The 6,007-nt window shown below is 64.7% G+C and overlaps 1 long non-coding RNA gene across 1 annotated transcript; it reads right to left on the bottom strand.

The window, feature by feature from the left end:
- Window positions 1-316: 316 nt before the first annotated feature.
- On the bottom strand, window positions 317-1,132 carry LOC128778670 (uncharacterized). Its single transcript, XR_008424407.1, has 2 exons — window positions 958-1,132; window positions 317-483 (listed from the first exon to the last, which is right to left on the bottom strand). It is a non-coding gene; the product is annotated as an uncharacterized LOC128778670 (long non-coding RNA).
- Window positions 1,133-6,007: the final 4,875 nt, after the last annotated feature.

Raw genomic sequence — 6,007 nt, forward strand, 5'->3', positions numbered from 1 at the left:
CATCAGCCCTGAGCCCGACGCGGGGCTCGAACTCACGGACCGCGAGATCGTGACTTGAGCTGAAGTCGGACGCTTAACCGACTGAGCCACCCAGGCGCCCCTTAGCTTCTTTTACCTAACTACCGTAAGGATTAAGGACTCCTCCTGGCCCATCGATTCTGATACTTTGCGCGTATTTGACAAATTTTGCACAAGCAGGTTCTCCTGTTTTGTTGATGAGAAACCTGCCCCCCCCAGATGCTGCCCGGGTCCCACCCCCCAGAAGTGCCAGCAGAGCCCGTGTCCCCACACACTCCCAATGACACACTTCGAGGAGCAGAGGTCATGCGGCTTTATTTAGAATCCTCAGAGAGCAGGTGCCCGGCCCCCAAGCACAGGGACCAGGAAGGAGGAAGGGGACGGGACCAGGTCTCTGGCTTCCTCTTTGAGAGGACAAGGAGACGTCTGCCTTCTGGAGGAGGGGACGGAAAGGTCTGCTTGCTCCTGTGTGGGAGGTGAGCAATGAGGTCACGAACACAGACGAAGGCAGAGCAGCGTGCTGCTGGGGACAGGGGACCGGGTGGGGCCAAGGACATCCCCCTTAGCACCAGGCCTGCAACTTCTCAGTCTTCAATGCCACCCACCCACGACCCAACCCCCTCCCTGTCCAGTTCCCCCCCCCACCTCCTTCAAACAACAACCTGACCCCCAAAGAAAGCACGAGGTCCCAGAGTGGGGCACATGCCTGGACCTAAGAGGCTCTAGGACAGAGCCGGGCACTTGACTGGCATTGCCAGCCCGGCCCCCGAGGTCAGCAGGAGAGATGCCGGGTTCCAGCCATTCCCGCAGAGGGGCCGGGGCCCGACAGAGGGGAGCTGGGGGTCCCCCGGGACGCCCCCCACCCGTGCACGTGCCCAGGACGTGGGGGCAGGGCTGCTACGTTACCCCAGGAGGCGGGTCGGGCAGGAGCTCACCTACCTAGACGCGGCACTGCTCTGCGGGAGGAGAGAGAGCCGGGGGGAGAGGTCACAGGTCGCCGGGGCAGCCCTGGGCCCAGAGGGGTGGGAGGGGGACCCCGCCCCAGGGGCTCTGCACCCCCTCCCCCGGGGGCCCGGGGAATGGGGGCCACCGTGGGAGACGGACGCGACCCGGGCTCATGGCTGTCCGACAGGTGAGCCGCACGTAGGGTAAGAGCAGGGACGCGGGGTGTGGAGGCGGTCACCTGCCACCCGGGTGGGGTCAAAGAGGCGGACGTGCACGGGCAGAGTCTGGAGGGCTCTGTCGAACTTCTCCATGACCTCGTCGTCGGCCTTCAGGGTCCTGGCTGTGGGGGGCGGTGGGTCAGTCCCTGGGCCGCGGGGCTTTGACGGCCTCGGGGAGCCCCGTCCAGGGAGCCAGAGCAGAAAGCACACACTGGCGTCCTGAGGTCAGCCCCCGGGGTGGCCTCCGGGGCTCAGCCCCCCTGCCCTCCGGGGTCCCCGCCCCGCCCTCCCAGGACGGCGCGGGGGCCCTGCAGGGACACGAGGCCAGGGTCCCCGTCCCCGGGCGGCTGGGGCTCGCCCGCAGGGCTGACGTGCTGGCCGAGAACGCATCTCTAACCGCGCACAAAGTGCTTCATTCAGGCAAAGCGGCCACGTCTCAGCCTCCTGCTACCGGATCTTACCGGCTTGCGTTCCGCTCAGAACTTGACAGGTTTAATGGTGCTTTTGTGGAACATCACCCCCAACCAAAGCTTCTACTCAGCAGTCATCCTCTGGCCGAGGCAGGAACACTAAGCCCAGCCCCTCGGCCTGGATCCTGGATCCCCGATTCCCGAGGCAATGTCAGGGGACTTGGTCCCCACCGGGGGTCCTCAGCCCCCCCCCACACACGCAGGGGGACCCCGGGCCTGCTCAGTGACGTACTCAGGCACTGGCACACGAGGTTCTGCCCGGGGGCGTCGGTGTTCTCCAGGCAGAGGAACAGGTAGTTCTCGTAGTCGGTGTCCAGCACGATGAGCTCGTTCTCATCCAGATCTGGGGAGAGGAGAAGAGCCAAAGGGGAGACGAAGTCCTGTCCAGCGGGAGCCCCCTACGGGTGTGGTTCCTTGTCCTGCAGCCCCCAGGGTGCTGCCCACGTGCAAGCGTGGCCATCGGCAGCAGGAAGTGGAAAGTGGGGAGCACAGGGCCGGGTGTGTCCCCTAGGCCAGGCGTGTCACGGGTCAGGTGGCGGGGACAGAACAGTCAGACGCGCACACAGCGGTTGGAGCTGTGCCCGGGGCTGTGAGCAGGAGAGCTCCCGACCAAGCACTCAGGCTTGGCAGGGAGGGGCCGGAGGTAGGGGTGAGGTGGGGGTGAGGCATGAAGGAAGGAGAGAGAGGAGGAGGGTCAGGGTGGCCCAGAGCACATCTTCAGCATGAGAGAAAAATCGAATTTGCCGACCGAAAACCCACAAGAAGTTTCTGTGCCTCCTTTGTTTAAATTTTAGCACTTAGCTCTCCATTTGTGGTCTTTTATAGTTCACAAAAGCCCCCAAATGTTGCAGTTAGTGATAGAGAATTCGGTAGAAGATCCTTAACCCCCCCCCCCCCGCCCCCACTCAGCAGAGTCCAGGAGCTCAGCTGTGCACTGACCGCAGTCGTGGGGCCGGAAGCTCTCCCTGCCCCGGTTCTGTGGTCGGGCTGGGTAACCGGGCCTGAAAGGCTCATGGCTCCGGGCGTGGCCAGGCCCATGGGTCAGCACCCCACCGGCCACTCCAGGCAGCCCCGAGAGTGGGACCGGACCGGCACTCTCCCACCTCGTCCCCGCCTGCAAGGACAGCCACCACCCAAGGACAGTTGTGACCAGCCTTGCAACTCGCACCCGGCCCTCGGGGACACTTACAGTTGATGTTGAACTTGGCCGCACACTCCGTTTTCTCTGCTAAGACCTTCTTCTCAACACACCTGTTGTCCTCCCTAAAAGGTGGTAACACTGAACTTGAGTTGTCCTCTCTGATCCCTCATGGCAGGAACCGCCCAGGCCCCCAGGGCCCCAGCCCCCAGCTGACCGGTCGGCCTCCACGCGGGCCTCTCTGCGCACTGCCCTGAGGCCGCCCTGTGTGGTCGGCCCGTCGGCCCGGAGCCCTGGGCGGGGGCTCCGAGGCCACCGGGAACCACCCACACGGAGCCAGCTCCCATCAGGACCCTGCCCGCCCGCCCGCCCTGGGCCCAGGCCCTCGCCGGCCCCCAGCCCGGGGGCCTCGGTCACCCACCATTTGCGCAGAATGATCTCCAGGTTGTCCCCGGGCGTGGGTCTCAGCTCCTGGACGTACACTCTCAGAGGGGCGGTCTCCGAGTCCAGGAGGGAGATGTCGCTGGCCGCCATGGCCACGGAGTGCCACATCCCAGCCACCTGGGGAGGGGGCCTGAGCTGCCATCGGGGGCGGGGAGGCGGCCCCGGCCCCACAACGGGCTCTCCCTCCCGCCCCGGCCGGGGGCCCGGTCTAAGTGGGGTGGCAGCTAGTGAGCTCTGGGCGACCCCCCCCGCCACCGACCAGACGCCCCTCTGGGAGCCCCCACACTTGAAATAACATCTTGGGTTCCCAGGCGGCTTTAAAGGACAGGTCGTACGAGTTCAGTGGAACCATCTGGACCTTGGGCAAGCGAGGGAAAGCCGCCCTGAGGACGGGGAGCAGGTTGGGGGGGGTGTCCCAGCGTCCTGGCTTCCACCCCACGCTCTTCAGGCGGCCGAGGCCCCGCCCCCCCCCACCCTGCAGCTCACCGCCCCACCCCCCCCAGCCGTCCTCAGACCTTCTGCAGGTCTAGGCCGTCCATGGTCAGGGGGACGGTGGCGGCCTGGAGGCCACACACGAGGGCCAGGCCCAGGACGAGCGGGAGGCACTTCATGGCTGCGGCTGTGGTGGCGCTGATCTCCCGGGACTGAGGAAGGCCAGGCCGCGGGCTCGGGCCCTTATACGGGGGCCGGGGGCCTGCGAGCCATGTGGTTCCCCGAATCCCCCGTGGCTCATCCCCAGGCCCTCAGGGGGCTTCCTCCACCCGCACAATGGGAGGCCTTCTTCCTGCGGAGCGAGCGGGAACGGGACGGTCCCTGTGTCCCTGGACGGTTCCTGGTAGGCCCCCGAGGGGGCAGGGTCCGGGGTGTGGGTCCAGGCTGGTCGCCAGTATCGGGAACACTTCCTGGGTCGTGCTCTCTGAGGACAGCTGAGCCTGCTGCCTCTGTGCTCCCCAGTTCTGTGCCATTTGGCAGCCGGGACCCAGGCAGCACCCCCATTGGGAACCCGGGGTCACCACTTTGTGTCCAAACAACCTTGACAACTTCACCCTGGAACGACCTCCCTTTTGTGTCCCCAGCAGCATCTGGGTGACTGCCGCCCGCACAGAGGCTTGTCAGTGGGCACAACCACGGAGACGGGTCTCCCTGTCCCCGGTCACCCACTCAGCTACCAGGAAGGAGATTCTAATGCAGATACGACCCCAGTGTCTTCTCTGTAAGACAGAAGGGATGACCCTGGAGCTTGTGCATTTTGGGGGAAGCAGTTCTGGACCTAGAGGGCTCCCTGAAGTCTCCTGGAGAACTTTTCAAGACGGTGCTAGTCCTGGGCCCATCCAGACCCACTGAGGCAGGGACGGCCCCGCCTTGCCCGTGTGCGGGACGACCCCCAGATGTGGATACGGGTACGGGCGGCCACTGAGGCGTGCTCACGCGTGGTAACTGCCACGTGTGGTCACAGCACATTGCTTTGTTTAAAATACCACGCTAGCAGAGTGCAGTGTCTTCTCATTACAGAGGCCAGGATGGCATGTCTGGGGTTGGCCCTGGAATGTTCCGCCAGAGACAGAAGGAAAGTGACAGGTCTGTCTGTGGAGCCCGCACAGCTGTGAAGCTGAGTGTAGGGTCCAGGGGGCTCACCCGCCACCCAGTCTTCTCCGCACACGTGAGTGTTTATAACATTTTAAATAAAAATGCAACCCACGATCACTCCTACGTGACCGGCTGGTGAGTATTCACTGAGAGGACAGAGTCCCCAGATCAAAATGGATTCCGGTCCCCAGGGTCCTGTCACTTCTCACTCTGGTCCCTGAGCTCTGGCAGCTCCAAACCCCTTCCCTGATCCCTGGTTCTGGCCAACCCCATCTCCGCACAGCCACCCAGTCCCCTGTGTCCCCACCCGGTGGCTCAGCTCACGCAGGAGGGTGCCCTGTGCACACCAGACAAGGCGGCTCAGGAGGCGACTCTGTGCGCAGGGACCTGGGCCAGCCCGGGGACCCGAGGCAGGGGCTGTTCTCAAGTCTAAAGGGGGGGCTTTGCCAAAGGAGACAATTCAGCCCGAGATGCAGCCCTGGGCCTCTGGGGGTGAGTGTGTCCGTGTGTGTGTGTGTGTGTGTGTGTGTGTGTGTGTGTGTGTGTCTGCCGGGAGCCAGAGCAGTGGGTAGCTCACCTCAGTGACCCCTGTGGCCACAGTCCAGGGTCCGGAGGCCCAGGGCAGCCTGCTGACCGGGCTCTTGCGAGGGTGGGGATGGGGGGGCGTCCCCACCTGCCCGCTGCCCCCGTTCCCGCACATTCTCAAGCCTGATTATCCGAATCCAGTGAATTCTGTGAGCTGCAGTCATCTGATTGAGTTTGATTTCCGCCTCGGTTACCTGGCTTGTTCCTGGCGTCTGTGCTCAATCACCCCGATCGGCCCAGATGCTCACAGGATGAACGTGGCCCCCACGGCGGCTGCACCCCACGGTCTGTGCCAGAGCCGGCGTCCGGGGCCGGGGCTGTCAGGACACAGGGAAATAAAACGTGAAGGGCGACGGAAGGTGGGCAAACCTCACCTGACCCAGAACATCCGCCCACAGGGGCTCCCATGAGTCCACACGCGCGCGTGGTCACAGCAGCACCGGCCACACCCGCGGACACACGCCACGGCGGGGGGAGCCTCGGAAACGTCACGGTGCGCCACGTGCGAGAAGCCAGACACGAGAGGCCGCCCGCGGAATGATTCCTCGCCTACGAAGGTCGGGGACAGAGCGCAGATCCAGGGTGTCGGGGCTCGGGGAGGG

Source organism: Panthera pardus, unplaced genomic scaffold (genome assembly GCF_024362965.1).
Source record: "Panthera pardus isolate Hobbes unplaced genomic scaffold, ASM2436296v1 HiC_scaffold_20, whole genome shotgun sequence".
Classification (NCBI taxonomy): domain Eukaryota; kingdom Metazoa; phylum Chordata; class Mammalia; order Carnivora; family Felidae; genus Panthera; species Panthera pardus.